This window comes from Triticum urartu, chromosome 4A (genome assembly GCF_056163025.1).
Source record: "Triticum urartu cultivar PI428250 chromosome 4A, HENAU_Tu73, whole genome shotgun sequence".
Taxonomy (NCBI): Eukaryota; Viridiplantae; Streptophyta; class Magnoliopsida; order Poales; family Poaceae; genus Triticum; species Triticum urartu.
Window position 1 is genome coordinate 548903111 of NC_141876.1, and position 21506 is coordinate 548924616.

Consider the following 21506-nt stretch of genomic DNA (forward strand, 5'->3'; position numbering starts at 1 on the left):
GTGAGAAGGTCTCATCGTAGTCAACTCCTTGAACTTGTCAAAAACCTTTTGCAACAAGTCGAGCTTTGTAGACAGCAACGTTACCGTCAGCGTCAGTCTTCTTCTTGAAGATCCATTTATTCTCGATGGCTTGCCGATCATCGGGCAAGTCAACCAAAGTCCAAACTTTGTTCTCATACATGGATCCCATCTCAGATTTCATGGCCTCAAGCCATTTTGCGGAATCTGGGCTCATCATCGCTTCCTCATACTTTGTAGATTCATCATGATCAAGTAACATGACCTCTAGAACAGGATTACCGTACCACTCTGGTGCGGATCTTACTCTGGTTGACCTACGAGGTTCGGTAGTAACTTGATCTAAAGTTTCATGATCATCATCATTGCCTTCCTCACTAATTGGTGTAGGTGCCACAGGAACCGATTTCTGTGATGGACTACTTTCCAATAAGGGAGTAGGTACAGTTACCTCATCAAGTTCTACCTTCCTCCCACTCACTTATTTCGAGAGAAACTCCATATCTAGAAAGGATCCATTCTTGGCAACAAATGTCTTGCCTTCGGATCTGTGATAGAAGGTGTACCCAACAGTCTCCTTTGGGTATCCTATGAAGACACATTTCTCCGATTTGGGTTCGAGCTTATCAGGTTGAAGCTTTTTCACATAAGCACCGCAGCCCCAAACTTTAAGAAACGACAACTTTGGTTTCTTGTCAAACCATAGTTCATAAGGCGTCGTCTCAACGGATTTAGATGGTGCCCTATTTAATGTGAATGAAGCTGTCTCTAAAGCATAACCCCAAAATGATAGCGGTAAATCAGTAAGAGACATCATAGATCGCACCATATCTAGTAAAGTACGATTACGATGTTCGGGCACACCATTACGCTGTGGTGTTCCGGGTGGCGTGAGTTGCGAAACTATTCCGCATTGTTTCAAATGAAGACCAAACTCGTAACTCAAATATTCTCCTCCACGATCAAATCGTAGAAACTTTATTTTCTTGTTACGATGATTTTCCACTTCACTCTAAAATTCTTTGAACAGACATATGTTTCATCAAGTAGATATACCCATATCTGCTCAAATCATCTGTGAAGGTGAGAAAATAATGATACCCGCCGCGAGCCTCAATATTCATGGGACCACATACATCAGTATGTATGATTTCCAACAAATCTGTTGCTCGCTCCATAGTTCCGGAGAACGGCGTTTTAGTCATCTTGCCCATGAGGCATGGTTTGCAAGTACCAAGTGATTCTAAAAGTCCATCAGAATGGAGTTTCTTCATGCGCTTTACACCAATATGACCTAAACGACAGTGCCATAAATAAGTTGCACTATCATTATCAACTCTGCATCTTTTGGCTTCAACATTATGAATATGGATATCACTACTATCGAGATTCATTAAAAATAGACCACTCTTAAAGGGTGCATGACCATAAAAGATATTACTCATATAAATAGAACAACCATTATTCTCAGATTTAAATGAATAACCGTCTCGCATCAAAAAAGATCCAGATATAATGTTCATGCTCAACGCTGGCACCAAATAACAATTATTCAGGTCTAAAACTAATCCCGAAGGTAGATGTAGTGGTAGCGTGCCGATGGCGATCACATCGACTTTGGAACCATTTCCCACGCGTATCGTCACCTCGTCCTTAGCCAATCTTCGCTTAATCCGTACTCCCTGTTTCGAGTTGCAAATATTAGCAACAAAACCAGTATCAAATACCCAGGTGCTACTGCGAGCTTTAGTAAGGTACACATCAATAACATGTATATCACATATACCTTTGTTCACCTTGCCATCCTTCTTATCGGCCAAATACTTGGGGCGGTTCCGCTTCAAGTGACCAGTCCCTTTGCAGTAGAAGCATTCAATCTCAGGCTTAGGTCCAGACTTGGGTTTCTTCTCTTGAGCAGCAACTTGTTTGTTCTTCTTCTTGAAGTTCCCTTTCTTCTTCCCTTTACCCTTTTTCTTGAAACCGGTGGTCTTATTAACCATCAACACTTGATGCTCCTTCTTGATTTCTACCTCTGCAGCTTTTAGCATTGTGAAGAGCTCGGGAATCGTCTTATCCATCCCTTGCATATTATAGTTCATCACGAAGCTCTTGTAGCTTGGTGGCAGTGATTGAAGAACTCTGTCAATGACACTATCAACAGGAAGATTAACTCCCAGTTGAGTCAAGTGGTTATGGTACCCAGACATTCTGAGTATATGTTCACTGACAGAACTATTCTCCTCCATCTTGCAGCTGTAGAACTTATTGGAGACTTCATATCTCTCAATCCGGGCATTTGCTTGAAATATTAACTTCAACTCCTGGAACATCTCATATGCTCCATGACGTTCAAAATGTCGTTGAAGTCCCGCTTCTAAGCCGTAAAGCATGGCACACTGAACTATCGAGTAGTCATCAGCTTTGCTCTGCCAGACGTTCATAACATCTGGCGTTGCTCCTGCAGCGGGTTTGGCACCTAGCGGTGCTTCCAGGACGTAATTCTTCCGTGCAGCAATGAGGATAATCCTCAAGTTATGGACTCAGTCCGTGTAATTGCTACCATCATCTTTCAACTTTGCTTTCTCAAGGAACGCATTAAAATTTAACGGAACAACAGCACGGGCCATCTATCTACAACAACATAGACAAGCAAAATACTATCAGGTACTAAGTTCATGATAAATTAAAGTTCAATTAATCATATTTAAGAACTCACACTTAGATAGACATCCCTCTAATCATCTAAGTGATCACGTGATCCATATCAACTAAACCATGTCCGATCATCACATGAGATTGAGTAGTTTTCAATGGTGAACATCACTATGTTGATCATATCGACTATATGATTCACGCTCGACCTTTCGGTCTCAGTGTTCTGAGGCCATATCTGCATATGCTAGGCTCGTCAAGTTTAACTCGAGTATTTCTGCGTGTGCAAAACTGGCTTGCACCCGTTGTATATGAACGTAGAGCTTATCATACCCGATCATCACGTGGTGTCTCGGCATGACGAACTTTGGCAGTGGTGCATACTCAGGGAGAACACTTATACCTTGAAATTTAGTGAGAAATCATCTTATAATGCTACCGTCAATCAAGCAGAATAAGGTGCATAAAGGATAAACATCACATGCAATCAATATAAGTGATATGATATGGCCATTATCATCTTGTGCCTTTGATCTCCATCTCCAAAGCACCGTCATGATCACCATCGTCACCGGCGCGACACCTTGATCTCCATCGTAGCATCGTTGTTGTCTCGCCAACTATTGCTTCTACGACTATCACTACCGCTTAGTGATAAAGTAAAGCAATTACAGGGCGATTGCATTGCATACAATAAAGCAACAACCATATGGCTCCTGCCAGTTGCCGATAACTCCGTTACAAAACATGATCATCTCATACAATAAAATATAGCATCATGCCTTGACCATATCACATCACAACATGCCCTGCAAAAACAAGTTAGACATCCTCTAGTTTGTTGTTGCAAGTTTTACGTGGCTGCTACGGGCTGAGCAAGAACCGTTCTTACCTACGCATCAAAACCACAACGATATTTCGCCAAGTTAGTGTTGTTTTAACCTTCAACAAGGACCGGGCGTAGTCACATCGGTTCAACTAAAGATGGAGAATCTGTCACCCGCCAGCCACCTGTGTGCAAAGCACGTCGGTAGAACCAGTCTCGCGTAAGCGTACGCGTAATGTCGGTCCGGACCGCTTCATCCAACAATACCGCCGAACCAAAGTATGACATGCTGGTAAGCAGTATGACTTGTATCGCCCACAACTCACTTGTGTTCTACTCGTGCATATAACATCTACGCATAAACCTGGCTCAGATGCCACTGTTGGGGAACGTAGTAATTTAAAAAAAATCCTACGCACACGCAAGATCATGGTGATGCATAGCAACAAGAGGGGAGAGTGTTGTCTACGTACCCTCATAGACCGTAAGTGGAAGCGTTATGACAACGCAGTTGATGTAGTCGTACGTCTTCATGATCGACCAATATTTAGTACTGAACGTATGACACCTCCGCGTTCAGCACACGTTCAGCTCGGTGACATCCCGCGAACTCACGATCCAGTAGAGCTTCGGGAAGAGCTTCGTCAGCACGACGGCGTGATGACGGTGTTGATGAAGCTACCAACGCAGGGCTTCGCCTAAGCACCGCTACGATATGACCGAGGTGGATTATGGTGGAGGGGGGCACCGCACACGGCTAAGAAAGACCAATGATCAACTTGTGTGTTCTAGGGTGCCCCCTGCCCCCGTATATAAAGGAGCAAGGGGGGAGGCCGACTGGCCCTTGCAGGGTGCACCAGGAGGAGTCCTCCTCCTCCTAGTAGGAGTAGGACTCCCCCTTTCCTACTCCTACTAGGAGGGGGAAAGGAAGGAGGAGAAGGAGAAGGAAAGGGGGGTGCTGCCCCCCCTTCCCTAGTCCAATTCAGACCAGAGGGGGAGGGGGTGCGCGGCCTGCCCTGGCCGGCCCTCTCTCTCTCCACTAAGGCCCATGTGGCCCATTACTTCTCCCGGGGGGTTCCGATAACCCTCCAGCACTCCGGTTTTCTCCGAAATCACCTGGAACACTTCCGGTATCCGAATATAGTCATCCAATATATCAATCGTTATGTCTCGACCATTTCGAGACTCCTCGTCATGTTCGCGATCATATCCGGGACTCCGAACAACCTTCGGTACATCAAATCACATAAACTCATAATACCGATCATCACGGAACTTTAAGCGTGCGGACCCTACGGGTTCGAGAACTATGTAGACATGACTAAGACATGTCTCTAGTCAATAACCAATAGCAGAACCTGGATGCTCATATTGGTTCCTGCATATTCTACGAAGATCTTTATCGGTCAAACCGCATAACAACATACGTTGTTCCCTTTGTCATCGGCATGTTACTTGCCCGAGATTCGAACGTCGGTATCTCAATACCTAGTTCAATCTCGTTACCGGCAAGTCTCTTTACTCGTTCTATAATGCATCATCCTGTAACTAATTCATTAGTCACATTGCTTGCAGGGCTTATAGTGATGTGCATTAGCGAGAGGGCCCAGAGATACCTCTCCGACAATTGGAGTGACAAATCCTAATCTCGATCTATGCCAACTCAATAAGTACCATTGGAGACACCTGTAGAGCACCTTTATAATCACCCAGTTACATTGTGACGTTTGATAGCACACAAAGTGTTCCTTTGGTAATCGGGAGTTGCATAATCTCACAGTCACATGAATATGTATAAGTAATGAAGAAAGCAATAGCAGTAAACTAAAACGATCAAGTGCTAAGCTAACGGAATGGGTCAAGTCAATCACATCATTCTCCTAATGATGTGATCCCGTTTATCAAATGACAACTCATGTCTATGGTTAGGAAACATAACCATCTTTGATCAACGAGCTAGTCAAGTAGAGGCATACTAGTGACACTCTGTTTGTCTATGTATTCACACATGTATTATGTTTCTGGTTAATACAATTCTAGCATGAATAACAAAAATTTATCATGAAATAAGGAAATAAATAAGAATTTTATTATTGCCTCTAGGGCATATTTCCTTCACGTATGGCCACGGGCGTGCGGGCGCGCCGGCAGCCACGGCGGGGCTCACCAGCCGGCTGTTTCCGGCGACGGAAGCAGGTGCTGCGGGGCGTGGGCTGGGGCCAGCGGCGTCTGGGACGCAGCCGGCGAGCGGACTGCGCGGGCGTAGAGCCGCTGTGGGGCGGGGCGGGTGCAAAGCCGCTGCGAGGTGGCACCGACGAGTGGTGGCCGGACGCGGACGCGCAATGGGCGAGGCTCGGCGGCGGCGCAAGAGGGCAGGTGGCCAGGGGCGGGGTGCGGCTGCGGGGTCGTGAGACGGGGCCGGGGTGACCGGCGCACGGCTACCGGGCACAGGCCGGCGCTGCCGATGGGGGCGAATGGCTGCTGCGGGGGGACGAGCGGGCGAGGCCGGCCTGGACGCGGCGACTGCCGGTGAGCAGGCAGATGCGGTTGTGGGGTGCAGCAGAAGGAGCTAGGGGGAGGCGCGGGCGTGGCTGCGGGCGAGGCTGCACGCGATGGGCGCGGTGGGGCGCTGGTGCGGGCGCGTAGGCAAAGGTGGGGTGGTGACGGCGTGCAGGCATGACATCGGCAAGCGGTGCAAAGCAGCGGGCGGCTGCGGCGGCAACAAGCAATAGGCGACACGTAGCAGCGCGTGCGGCATGGGTCAAGCCCAGGCGAGCTTCGGCTGCGACTGCGTGGCCACGGTGGTGCAAAGTTCGCGGGAAAAGGCAGCGATGGCACGGGATTTGAGCAAAAGAGGACGGGGGATGAGATCTCACGGTGGGGCACACAAAAGGCCGGCGACGGATTAGTAGCAGCAGAGCAGAGGGTCGAAGCGACGAGGTTCAGGCGGCCGCGGGTGTTGACGGAGACGACAAGGTTGTTGCACTGCTCCCCGAGACGAAGCAGAGTACCAGCTCGATGGAGACGAGGAGGTGATACGTCTCCAACGTATCTATAATTTTTGATTGCTCCATGCTATATTATCTACTGTTTTGGACATTATTGGGCTTTATTATCCACTTTTATATTATTTTTGGGACTAACCTATTAACCGGAGGCCCAGCCCAGAATTGTTGTTTTTTTGCTTGTTTTAGGGTTTCGAAGAAAAGGAATATCAAACGGAGTCCAAATGGAATGAAACCTTCGGGAACGTGATTTTCTCAACAAACAAGACCCGGGAGACTTGGGCCCTACGTGAAGAAAGAAAAGAGGAGGCCACGAGGTAGGGGGGCGCGCCTACCCCCCCGGCGCGCCCTCCACCCTTGTGGGCCCCTTGTTACTCCACCGCCGTACTCCTTCCTCCTATATATACCTACTTACCCCCAAACGATCAGATACGGAGCCAAAACCCTAATTCCACCGCCGCAACTTTCTGTATCCACGAGATCCCATCTTGGGGCCTGTTCCGGAGCTCCGCCGGAGGGGGCATCGATCACGGAGGGCTTCTACATCAACACCATAGCCCCTTCGATGAAGTGTGAGTAGTTCACCTCAGACCTACGGGTCCATAGTTAGTAGCTAGATGGCTTCTTCTCTCTTTTTGGATCTCAATACAATGTTCTCCCCCTCTCTTGTGGAGAACTACTCGATGTAATCTTCTTCTTTTTGCGGTGTGTTTGTCGAGACCGATGAATTTTAGGTTTATGATCAAGTCTATCTATGAATAATATTTGAATCTTCTCTGAATTCTTTTATGTATGATTGGTTATCTTTGCAAGTCTCTTCGAATTATCCGTTTGGTTTGGCCAACTAGATTGGTAGTTCTTGCCATGGGAGAAGTGCTTAGCTTTGGGTTCGATCTTGCGGTGTCCTTTCCCAGTGAAAGAAGGGGCAGCAAGGCACATATTGTATCGTTGCCATCGAGGATAACAAGATGGGGTTTATTTCATATTGCATGAATTTATCTCTCTACATCATGTCATCTTGCTTAAAGCGTTACTCTGTTTTTAACTTAATACTCTAGATGCATGCTGGATAGCGGTCGATGAGTGGAGTAATAGTAGTAGATGCAGGCAGGAGTCGGTCTACTTGTCTCGGACGTGATGCCTATATACATGATCATACCTAGATATTCTCATAACTATGCTCAATTCTGTCAATTGCTCAACAGTAATTTGTTCGCCCACCGTAGAATACTTATGCTCTCGAGAGAAGCCACTAGTGAAACCTATGGCCCCCGGGTCTATCTTCATCATATTAATCTCCTACTACTTAGTTATTTCCTTTGCTATTTACTTTGCCTTTATTTTACTTTGCATCTTTATCATAAAAATACCAAAAATATTATCTTATCATATCTATCAGATCTCACTCCCGTAAGTGGCCTTATAGGGATTGACAACCCCTATTTGCATTGGTTGCAAGGATTTATTTGTTTTGTGCAGGTACGAGGGACTCACGCGTAGCCTCCTACTGGATTGATACCTTGGTTCTCAAAAACTGAGGGAAATACTTACGCTACTTTGCTGCATCATCCCTTCCTCTTCGGGGAAAACCAACACAGTGCTCAAGAGGTAGCAGGAGGCAGAGCTCGTGGACACGAGCTGTGGGCGCGAGAAAACGCCGGTGGTAGCGGGATCTTGAGTGCACGATGACGGCGGGGCGCGGCCGCAGTGGATCCGGGGCAGGGGGAGAGGAGAGGAGAGCAGATGAGCGAGAAAGAGAGGGTGGGATATTTTGGGGGGCCATGGTGGCCTCCTTATCTCCTCCCGCGGCGTTGTAGCAGCGTGGCCGGCGAGGTGGCTCAGCGGCAACGCGCAATGCGGGTGTCGGTCGGCTGAATAGGGAAGGGGAAGACGACAGCGGAGGAGCTGGGCCAAATCAGGTGGGCCGGCGCAGGAGGTTAGGCCTGAGAGGGTTTGGGGCCTTTCTTTTCTTTTGCTTTAGCCTTTTTGCCTTTTTTTAAAACTGTTTGTGTTTCCTATTTTGTTTAGATAGTAATTGATTTTTGTCGGAGTTCAAACTGTGCACAAAAATGTTATGCAATATTCTAGGGCTGCACAAAAGTTTTTGAGGCATTTGCAAAGGTTGAGAAGATTTGCTTAATTGAAAAGGCCAATTTAAATGCCTTTGGACCACTTATTGAATTCCTAATAATTTATTTGTGAGTCAATTTAAGTTGGAATCAACTTGACAATGGTCAGGAGAATTTATAGAATATTGTGAACATTTTAGTTTGAACGTTTGAAAACTATTGCCGTTTGACTTGATTTTGAATTTTGAATTCGAACCAGATTGAAGCAACGTGAGTTTATCAACAGTAATCGTGGTGATGTGCCTTCATTAGTAGAGGGTTACTGCAGCTTAATTATCCGGGCGTCACAATAAGAGACCCCCGAAGCTCCGTGGGAGGACCAGAAGACCCACGAGGAAGTGACAAGGCAACCCGATGCGCCCAGGAGGGTGGCCATGAGTTGTTGCCTTGTGGGGCCCTCGTAACTCTTTTTCACGTGATTCCAACTCATAAAATTCTTATAAATAGAGAAACCCCTATAAATAAAACTAGACTTTCGACTCCGCCGTCGCAAGCTTCTGTTTTGAAGAGATCCCATATGGAGGCCTTTTCCGGCACGCTGCCAGAGCGGAAAATCATCACTGATGGCCATCTTCATCATATTGGTGGTCTCCATGATGACGAGGGAGTAGTTCACCCTCGGGGCTGAGGGTATGTACCAGTAGCTATGTATTTGATCTCTCTCTCTCCCCCTCTCTCTCTCGTGCTCTTGATTTGGCATGATCTTGATGTACCATGAGCTTTGTTAATATAGTTGGATCATATGGTGTTCTTCCCTCTCTACCTTGCTGTGATGAATTGAGTCTTGCTTTTTGAGGTTTTGTTATGTTGGATTGAATATTGGATTTGAGATCACTTGATGTATGTCTTGCATGTGGATACCCATGGTGACAATGGGGTATTATATTGAGTCACTTGATGTATGTTTTGGTAATCAACTTGCAGATTCCCGAGGTGACATTGGGGTAATCTATGCATATGGGTTGATACAAGTTTTCGTCCGACGTTCTCTGATAGAAATTTTGGAGTGATTCCTTATCGCACGTTGAGGGATTGTTATATGATTCAATTATGTTAGCACTGTTGAGAGATTGCACTAGTGAAAGTATGAACCCTAGGCCTTGTTTTCAAGCATTACAATACCTCTTGTGCTCCATTTTTATCACTTGCTACCTTGTTGCTTTTATATTTTTATATTACAAAAACCTATATATATTATCCATACTACACTTGTATCACCATCTCTTCGCCGAACTAGTGCACCTATACAATTTATCATTGTATTTGGTGTGTTGGGGACACAAGAGATTTCTTGTATTTGATTGCAGGGTTGTTTGAGAGAGGCCATCTTCATCCTACGTCTCCTATGGATTGATAAATCTTAGGCCATCCACTTGAGGGAAATTTGCCGCTGTCCTACAAAACTCTATGCTTGGGGGGCCAACACGAGTCTACAAGAATAAGTTGCACAATAGACATCAAGCTATTTTCTAGCGCCGTTGCCGGGGAGGTGAGTGCTTGAAGGTATATCTTTAGATGTTGCAATCGAATCTTTTAGTTTCTTGTTTATTCATTAGTTGGTTTTATAAAAGAAAACAAAAAATGGAAGTGAAGTTACATCAAATGCTTTACCTTTATGATGTCTTTCTTGAAAATGATGGATTAGAAAATTGTGCCAAAGTGTTAGAAAGAAGAATTCGATAAAATGTTTGGCATAAATTCTTTGAATGATAAGCATGGCTGCAATGTTGTTAGTATGTTTTCTATGAATATCCATGATGCTAATGATATGCAAAGCCATAAGCTCGGGGATGCTATGTTTGATGAAGATGATCTTTTTAGCCCCCCTACTTTTGATGAGGAAATTTATTATGATGATAGCATGCCTCCTATTTATGACGGTTACAATGATAAAAGTGGGTTTGGAAGAGTATCAACTTTATGTAATAATGATCCCTCTATTTTGGGGGGTGTTGAATCTTATTGTAATAATTATGAAAGTGGATTTGGAGAGGTCGTGACTTTATTTAGTGGTGATTCCACTATTTTGGAAGAGGTTTCAATTGATTATGACAACAAAGTTGCTATCTATGATGATTATGGTGATGACATGTATGCTCTAAAGAGTAATGATAACCACAAAAATTGTCATCATGATTTTAATGTTCAGTTTGTTTATTTCAATCAAGATCTCATGATAGTTATTTTGTTGAGTTTGCTCCCACCACTATTGACGAGAATAAATTTGCTTATGTGGAGAGTAATAAAAAATTATGCTCGTGGATCATGAAATTTGCTTTAGGTGATAGATATATTGCTAAATTAATTCATGATGCTACTGAAAATTATTATAACAGAGGTACATATTGTCGGATTTCGGGTTCCGCAGACCCTTGAGAGGTTCAAACTCTAGGGTGCGTGTGAAGAACTCGTCCTCCCTAGTCTGGCCGCTCGCTAATCCCACGGCCTAGCTCGACGAACCAAATGGACAAGAGACACATCAGTTTACCCAGGTTCGGGCCACCTTGCGGTGTAAAACCCTACTCCTGCTTTGTGGTGGATTGGCCTCGAAGGGCTGAGGATGAACTAGTATAGTGCGGAACAACCTCAGGAGGTGAGGTGTTCTTGTGCTCGATGAGCTGGTGGGTGTGAGGATGATCTGAATGATCCGTCCCTCCCTATGGTGGTGGCTAAGTCCTATTTATAGTGGCCTTGGTCCTCTTCCCAAATGTAAGGTGGGAAGGAATCCCACAACGGCCAAATTTGAAGGGGGACAACTAGTACGTGCTATCCTGACAAGAGTAGACTTCGCCTGCCAAAAGCTTCTGGTCGTGACGCCGTGGTGGGCTCGACGATGACCTCCACTCTGTCGTCTTGGCGGTCTTGGTCTTGTTGCACCAGAATGGAAACCTTTGCTTGATTCCTGGGGACTCCGCACCTGCGCTTGCCTCCTTAGCACCAAAGAGGAAACTGGTACACTGCGCCCACTGGCGCCCGCTTGGCCTTGGTCGTCATGGCTCACGTCATCTTAACCTCGCGAGGTGCACCTTGCATATATATCTCCACTCCTCAGGAGCCAGCCTGAGGAGGCCGCCCCTCGAGGATGTCTTGATGTCGTCCGCCTCGCGAGGCTTGGACCCTCGCGAGGGTCTTGAGCTGTTGATCCTGAAGATGGGTCGTACCAGGCCGTCGATGGAGCCATGTCACGGGCCGCACGCAGGCAAGTCTGGGTACCCCCGGTCCCAGTGTTGGAAATATGCCCTAGAGGCAATAATAAAAGCATTATTATTATATTTCCTTATTCATGATAATTGTCTTTATTCATGCTATAATTGTGTTATCCGGAAATCGTAATACATGTGTGAATAACAGACACCAACATGTCCCTAGTAAGCCTCTAGTTGACTAGCTCGTTGATCAACAGATAGTCATGGTTTCCTGACTATGGACATTGGATGTCATTGATAACGAGATCACATCATTAGGAGAATGATGTGATGGAGAAGACCCAATCCTAAACATAGCTTAAAGATCGTATAGTTCGTTTGCTAGAGTTTTTCCAATGTCAAAGTATTTTTTCCTTAGACCATGAGATCGTGTAACTCCCGGATACCGTAGGAGTGCTTTGGGTATACCAAACGTCACAACGTAACTGGGTGACTATAAAGGTATACTACAGGTATCTCCGAAAGTGTCTGTTGGGTTGACACGGATCAAGACTGGGATTTGTCACTCCGTATGACGGAGAGGTATCACTGGGCCCACTCGGTAATGCATCATCATTATGAGCTCAAAGTGACCAAGTGTCTGGTCACGGGATCATGCATTACGGTACGAGTAAAGTGACTTGCCGGTAACGAGATTGAACGAGGTATTGGGATACCGACGATCGAATCTCGGGCAAGTAACATACCGATTGACAAAGGGAATTGTATATGGGGTTGCTTGAATCCTCGACATCGTGGTTCATCCGATGAGATCATCGTGGAGCATGTGGGAGCCAACATGGGTATCCAGATCCCGCTGTTGGTTATTGATCGGAGAGTCGTCTCGGTCATGTCTGCATGTCTCCCGAACCCGTAGGGTCTACACACTTAAGGTTCGGTGACGCTAGGGTTGTAGGGATATGTATATGTAGTAACCCGAATGTTGTTCGGAGTCCCGGATGAGATCCCGGACGTCACGAGGAGTTCCGGAATGGTCCGGAGGTAAAGAATTATATATAGGAAGTGCTATTTCGGCCATCGGGACAAGTTTCGGGGTTATCGGTATTGTACCGGGACCACCGGAAGGGTCCCGGGGGTCCACCGGGTGGGTCCACCTGCCTCGGGGGGCCACATGGGCTGTAGGGGATGCGCCTTGGCCTACATGGGCCAAGGGCACCAGCCCCAAGAGGCCCATGCGCCTAGGGTTCACAAAAGGGAAGAGTCCCACTAGTGGAAGGCACCTCCTAGGTGCCTTGGGGGGGAGGGAAACCTCCCTTGGCTGCCGCCCCCCTAGGAGATTGGATCTCCTAGGGCCGGCGCCCCCCCTAGGCCCTCCTATATATAGTGGGGGAAGGAGGGCTTTTTATCCCACGCCTTTGGTTGACTCCTTCTCCCTCTCCAACACCTCCTCCTCCTCCATAGCGCTTGGCGAAGCCCTGACGGAGTACTGCAGCTCCATCACCACCACGCCGTCGTGCTGCTGCTGGAGCCATCTTCCTCAACCTCTCCTTCCCTCTTGCTGGATCAAGAAGAAGGAGACGTTACGCTGACCGTACGTGTGTTGAACGCGGAAGTGCCGTCCGTTCGGTGCTAGGATCTCCGGTGATTTGGATCACGTCGTGTTCGACTACCTCATCCCCGTTCTTTGAACGCTTCCGCTCGCGATCTACAAAGGTATGTAGATGCATCCGATCACTCGTTGCTAGATGAACTCATAGATGGATCTTGGTGAAATCGTAGGAAAATTTTTGTTTTCTGCAACGTTCCCCAACAGTGGCATCATGAGCTAGCTCTATGCGTAGTTCTTCTTGCGCGAGTAGAACACAATTTGTTGTGGGCGTAGATGTTGTCAACTTTCTTGCCGCTACTAGTCTTATCTTGCTTCAACGGTATTGTGGGATGAAGCGGCCCGGACCAACCTTACACGTATGCTTACGTGAGACCGGTTCCACCGACTAACATGCACTAGTTGCATAAGGTGGCTAGCGGGTGTCTGTCTCTCCTACTTTAGTTGGAGCGGATTCGATGAAAAGGGTCCTTATGAAGGGTAAATAGAAGTTGACAAATCACGTTGTGGCTTTCACGTAGGTAAGAAAACGTTCTTGCTAGAACCCTACTACAGCCACGTAAAACTTGCAACAACAATTAGAGGACGTCTAACTTGTTTTTGCAGCAAGTGCTTTGTGATATGATATGGCCAGAGTTGTGATGAATGATGAATGATCTATATGTGATGTATGAGATGTTCATGCTATTGTAATAGGAATCACGACTTGCATGTCGATGAGTATGACAACCGGCAGGAGCCATAGGAGTTGTCTTTAATTTTTGTATGACCTGCGTGTCATTGAGAAACGCCATGTAAATTACTTTACTTTATTGCTAAACGCGTTAGCCATAGTAGTAGAAGTAATAGTTGGCGAGCAACTTCATGGAGACACGATGATGGAGATCATGATGATGGAGATCATGGTGTCATGCCGGTGACAAGATGATCATGGAGCCCCAAGATGGAGATCAAAGGAGCTATGTGATATTGGCCATATCATGTCACTATTATTATTTGATTGCATGTGATGTTTATCATGTTTTTGCATCTTGTTTACTTAGAACGATGGTAGTAAATAAGATGATCCCTCATAATAATTTCAAGAAAGTGTTCCCCCTAACTGTGCACCGTTGCGACAGTTCGTTGTTTCAATGCACCACGTGATGATCGGGTGTTTGATTCAAATGTTCACATACAACGGGTGTAAGACAGATTTACACGTGCAAACACTTAGGTTGACTTGACGAGCCTAGCATGTGTATAGACATGGCCTCGGAACACAGAAGACCGAAAGGTCGAGCATGAGTCGTATAGAAGATACGATCAACATGAAGATGTTCACCGACGTTGACTAGTCCGTCTCACGTGATGATCGGACACGGCCTAGTTGACTCGGATCATGTTATACTTAGATGACTAGCAGAGGGATGTCTATCTAAGTGGGAGTTCATTGAATAATTTGATTAGATGAACTTTATTATCATGAACTTAGTCTAAAAATCTTTGCAATATGTCTTGTAGATCAAATGGCCAACGTAGTCCTCAACTTCAATGCGTTCCTAGAGAAAACCAAGCTGAAAGACGATGGCAGCAACTATACGGACTGGGTCCGGAACCTGAGGATCATCCTCATAGCTGCCAAGAAAGATTATGTCCTACAAGCACCGCTAGGTGATCCACCCGTCCCACAGAACCAAGACGTTATGAACGCTTGGTAGACACGTGCCGATGACTACTCCCTCGTTCAGTGCGGCATGCTTTACAGCCTAGAGCCGGGGCTCCAAAAGCGTTTTGAGAGACATGGAGCATATGAGATGTTCGAAGAGCTGAAAATGGTTTTCCAAGCTCATGCCCGGGTTGAGAGATATGAAGTCTCCGACAAATTCTTCAGCTGTAAGATGGAGGAAAATAGTTCTGTCAGTGAGCACATACTCACTATGTCTGGGTTACACAACCGCTTGACTCAGCTGGGAGTTAATCTCCCGGATGATGCGGTCATTGACAGAATCCTCCAGTCGCTTCCACCAAGCTACAAGAGCTTTGTGATGAACTTCAATATGCAGGGGATGGAAAAGACCATTCCTGAGGTATTTTCAATGCTGAAATCAGCAGAGGTAGAAGTCAAGAAGGAACATCAAGTGTTGATGGTGAATAAAACCACTAAGTTCAAGAAGGGCAAGGGTAAAAAGAACTTCAAGAAGGATGGCAAAGGAGTTGCCGCGCCTGGAAAGCAAGCTGCTGGGAAGAAGCCAAAGAATGGACCCAAGCCCGAGACTGAGTGCTTTTATTGCAAGGGAAGTGGTCACTGGAAGCGGAACTGCCCCAAATACTTAGCAGACAAGAAGACCGGCAAAACAAAAGGTATATATGATATAGATGTAATTGATGTGTACCTTACTAGTACCCATAGTAGCTCCTGGGTATTTGATACCGGTGCAGTTGCTCACATTTGTAACTCAAAGCAGGGGCTGCGGAATAAGCGGAGACTGGCAAAGGACGAGGTGACGATGCGCGTCGGGAATGGTTCCAAGGTCAATGTGATCGCCGTCGGCACGCTACCTCTACATTTACCTTCGGGATTAGTTTTAAACCTTAATAATTGTTATTTAGTGCCAGCTTTGAGCATGAACATTGTATCGGGATCTCGTTTAATTCGAGATGGCTACTCATTTAAATTCGAGAATAATGGTTGTTCTATTTATATGAGAGATATGTTTTATGGTCATGCTCCTATGGTGAATGGTTTATTCTTAATGAATCTCGAACGTAATGCTACACATATTCATAGTGTGAGTACCAAAAGATGTAAAGTTGATAATGATAGTCCCACATACTTGTGGCACTGCCGCCTTGGTCACATAGGTGTCAAACGCATGAAGAAGCTCCATGCAGATGGACTTTTAGAGTCTCTTGATTATGAATCATTTGACACGTGCGAACCATGCCTCATGGGTAAGATGACCAAGACTCCGTTCTCAGGAACAATGGAGCGAGCAACCAACTTATTGGAAATCATACATACTGATGTGTGCGGTCCAATGAGTGTTGAGGCTCGCGGTGGCTATCGTTATGTTCTCACCCTCACTGATGATTTGAGTAGATATGGGTACATCTACTTAATGAAACACAAGTCTGAAACCTTTGAAAAGTTCAAGGAATTTCAGAGTGAGGTTGAGAATCAACGTGACAGGAAAATCAAGTTTCTACGATCAGATCGTGGAGGAGAATACTTGAGTCACGAATTTGGCACACACTTAAGAAAATGTGGAATAGTTTCACAACTCACGCCGCCTGGAACACCTCAGCGTAATGGTGTGTCTGAACGTCGTAATTGCACTCTATTAGATATGGTACGATCTATGATGTCTCTTACCGATTTACCGCTATCTTTTTGGGGCTATGCTTTAGAGACTGCCGCGTTCACTTTAAATAGGGTTCCGTCGAAATCCGTTGAGACGACACCATTTGAATTATGGTTTGGTAAGAAACCTAAGTTGTCGTTTCTAAAAGTTTGGGGATGCGATGCTTATGTTAAGAAACTTCAACCTGAAAAGCTCGAACCCAAGTCGGAAAAATGCGTCTTCATAGGATACCCTAAAGAAACTGTTGGGTATACCTTCTACCTCAGATCCGAAGGCAAGATCTTTGTTGCCAAGAATGGATTCTTTCTAGAGAAAGAGTTTCTCTCGAAAGAAGTAAGTGGGAGGAAAGTAGAACTTAATGAAGTGTTACCTCTTGAACCGGAAAATGGCACAACTCAAGAAAATGTTCCTGAGGTGCCTGCACCAACTAGAGAGGAAGCTATTGATGATGATCAAGATACTTCTGATCAAGCTCCTACTGAAATTCAAAGGTCCACAAGGACACGTTCCGCACCAGAGTGGTACGGCAACCCTGTCTTGGAAATCATGTTGTTAGACAACGGTGAACCTTCGAACTATGAAGAAGCGATGGCGGGCCCGGATTCCGACAAATGGCTAGAAGCCATGAAATCCGAGATAGGACCCATGTACGAAAATGAAGTATGGACTTTGACTGACTTGCCCGTTGAACGGCGAGCCATAGAAAATAAATGGATCTTTAAGAAGAAGACAGACGCGGATGGTAATGTGACCATCTATAAAGCTCGGCTTGTCGCTAAGGGTTATCGACAAGTTCAAGGGGTTGACTACGATGAGACTTTCTCACCGGTAGCGAAGCTAAAGTCCGTCCGAATCATGTTAGCAATTGCCTCTTTCTACGATTATGAGATATGGCAAATGGACGTCAAAACGGCATTCCTTAATGGTTTCCTTAAGGAAGAATTGTATATGATGCAGCCGGAAGGTTTTGTCGATCCTAAGAATGCTGACAAGGTGTGCAAGCTCCAACGCTCGATTTATGGGCTGGTGCAAGCATCTCGGAGTTGGAACATTCGCTTTGATGAGATGATCAAAGCGTTTGGGTTTACGCAGACTTATGGAGAAGCCTGCGTTTACAAGAATGTGAGTGGGAGCTCTGTAGCATTTCTCATACTATATGTAGATGACATACTTTTGATGGGAAATGATATAGAACTCTTGGACAGCATCAAGGCCTACTTGAATAAGAGTTTTTCAATGAAGGACCTTGGAGAAGCTGCTTATATATTAGGAATCAAGATCTGTAGAGATAGATCGAGACGCCTCATAGGTCTTTCACAAAGCACATACCTTGATAAGATATTGAAGAAGTTCAATATGGATCAGTCTAAGAAGGGGTTCTTGCCTGTGCTGCAAGGTGTGAAATTGAGCTCAGCTCAATGTCCGACCACGGCAGAAGATATAGAAGAGATGAGTGTCATCCCCTATGCCTCAGCCATAGGTTCTATTATGTATGCCATGCTCACCAGACCTGATGTAAACCTTGCCGTAAGTTTGGTAGGAAGGTACCAAAGTAATCCCGGTAAGGAACACTGGACAGTGGTCAAGAATATCCTGAAGTACCTGAAAAGGACTAAGGAAATGTTTCTCGTTTATGGAGGTGACGAAGAGCTCGTCGTAAAGGGTTACGTCGACACTAGCTTCGACACAGATCTGGATGACTCTAAGTCACAGACCGGATATGTGTATATTTTGAATGGTGGGGCAGTAAGCTGGTGCAGTTGCAAGCAGAGCGTCGTGGCGGGATCTACATGTGAAGCGGAGTACATGGCAGCCTCGGAGGCAGCACATGAAGCAATTTGGGTGAAGGAGTTCATCACCGACCTAGGAGTCATACCCAATGCGTCGGGGCCGATCAAGCTCTTTTGTGACAACACTGGAGCTATTGCTCTTGCCAAGGAGCCCAGGTTTCACAAGAAGACAAGGCACATCAAGCGTCGCTTCAACTCCATTCGTGAAAATGTTCAAGATGGAGACATAGATATTTGTAAAGTACACACGGACCTGAATGTAGCAGATCCGTTGACTAAACCTCTCCCTAGAGCAAAACATGATCAACACCAGAATTCCATGGGTGTTCGATTCATCACAATGTAACTAGATTATTGACTCTAGTGCAAGTGGGAGACTGTTGGAAATATGCCCTAGAGGCAATAATAAAAGCATTATTATTATATTTCCTTATTCATGATAATTGTCTTTATTCATGCTATAATTGTGTTATCCGGAAATCGTAATACATGTGTGAATAACAGACACCAACATGTCCCTAGTAAGCCTCTAGTTGACTAGCTCGTTGATCAACAGATAGTCATGGTTTCCTGACTATGGACATTGGATGTCATTGATAACGAGATCACATCATTAGGAGAATGATGTGATGGAGAAGACCCAATCCTAAACATAGCTTAAAGATCGTATAGTTCGTTTGCTAGAGTTTTTCCAATGTCAAAGTATTTTTTCCTTAGACCATGAGATCGTGTAACTCCCGGATACCGTAGGAGTGCTTTGGGTATACCAAACGTCACAACGTAACTGGGTGACTATAAAGGTATACTACGGGTATCTCCGAAAGTGTCTGTTGGGTTGACACGGATCAAGACTGGGATTTGTCACTCCCTATGATGGAGAGGTATCACTGGGCCCACTCGGTAATGCATCATCATCATGAGCTCAAAGTGACCAAGTGTCTGGTCATGGGATCATGCATTACGGTACGAGTAAAGTGACTTGCCGGTAACGAGATTGAACGAGGTATTGGGATACCGACGATCGAATCTCGGGCAAGTAACATACCCATTGACAAAGGGAATTGTATACGGGGTTGCTTGAATCCTCGACATCGTGGTTCATCCGATGAGATCATCGTGGAGCATGTGGGAGCCAACATGGGTATCCAGATCCCGCTGTTGGTTATTGACCGGAGAGTCGTCTCGGTCATGTCTGCATGTCTCCCGAACCCGTAGGGTCTACACACTTAAGGTTCGGTGACGCTAGGGTTGTAGGGATATGTATATGTAGTAACCCGAATGTTGTTCGGAGTCCCGGATGAGATCCCGGACGTCACTAGGAGTTCCGGAATGGTCCGGAGGTAAAGAATCATATATAGAAAGTGCTATTTCGGCCATCGGGACAAGTTTCGGGGTTATCGGTATTGTATCGGGACCACCGGAAGGGTCCCGGGGGTCCACCGGGTGGGTCCACCTGCCCCGGGGGGCCACATGGGCTGTAGGGGATGCGCCTTGGCCTACATGGGCCAAGGGCACCAGCCCCAAGAGGCCCATGCGCCTAGGGTTCACAAAAGGGAAGAGTCCCACTAGTGGAAGGCACCTCCTAGGTGCCTTGGGGGGGAGGGAAACCTCCCTTGGCCGCCGCCCCCCTAGGAGATTGGATCTCCTAGGGCCGGTGCCCCCCCTAGGCCCTCCTATATATAGTGGGGGAAGGAGGGCTTTTTATCCCACGCCTTTGGTTGCCTCCTTCTCCCTCTCCAACACCTCCTCCTCCTCCATAGCGCTTGGCGAAGCCCTGACGGAGTACTGCAGCTCCATCACCACCACGCCGTCGTGCTGCTGCTGGAGCCATCTTCCTCAACCTCTCCTTCCCTCTTGCTGGATCAAGAAGAAGGAGACGTTACGCTGACCGTACGTGTGTTGAACGCGGAGGTGCCGTCCGTTCAGTGCTAGGATCTCCGGTGATTTGGATCACGTCGTGTTCGACTACCTCATCCCCGTTCTTTGAACGCTTCCACTCGCAATCTACAAAGGTATGTAGATGCATCCGATCACTCGTTGCTAGATGAACTCATAGATGGATCTTGGTGAAACCGTAGGAAAATTTTTGTTTTCTGCAACGTTCCCCAACACCCAGGACGCCGATACATATGCTTTTACATATCTCGGTAATATCAAGTTTCCTCTCTATGTGTTGAAAGTTTTGAAGTCATGCTTGTTTTGCCTTCGTATGCTAGTTGACTCTTGTTGGGGAACGTGGTAATTTCAAAAATTTCCTACGCACACGCAAGATCATGGTGATGCATAGCAAAGAGAGGGGAGAGTGTTGTCCACGTACCCTCGTAGATCGAAAGCGGAAGCCTTAGCACCACGCGGTTGATGTAGTTGTACGTCTTCACGATCCGACCGATCAAGTACTGAACGCACGACACCTCCGAGTTCTGCACACGTTCAACTCGATGACGTCCCTCGAACTCCGATCCAGCCGAGTGTTGAGGGAGAGTTTCGTCAGCACGACGGCGTGGTGACGATGATGATGTTCTATCGACGCAGGGCTTCGCCTAAGCACCGCTACGATATGACCGAGGTGGATTATGGTGGAGGGGGGCACCGCACACGGCTAAGAGATCCAAGAGATCAATTGTTGTTTCTATGGGGTGCCCCCTGGCCACGTATATAAAGGAGTGGAGGAGGGGAGGGGCCGACCCTCTCTATGGCGCGCCCTAGGGGAGTCCTACTCCCACCGGGAGTAGGATTCCCCCTTTCCTAGTAGAACTAGGATCCCTTCCAAGTAGTAGGAGTGGGAGAGAAGGAAAGGGAAGGGAAAAGGAGAAGGAAGGAAGGGGGCGCCCCCCCTAGTCCAATTCGGACCAGCCCATGGGGAGGGGTGCGACCACCCTTTGAGGCCTTTCTCTCCTTTCCCGTATGGCCCATTAAGGCCCAATACAAATTCCTGTAACTCCCCGGTACTCCCAAAAATACCCGAATCACTCGGAACCTTTCCGATGTCC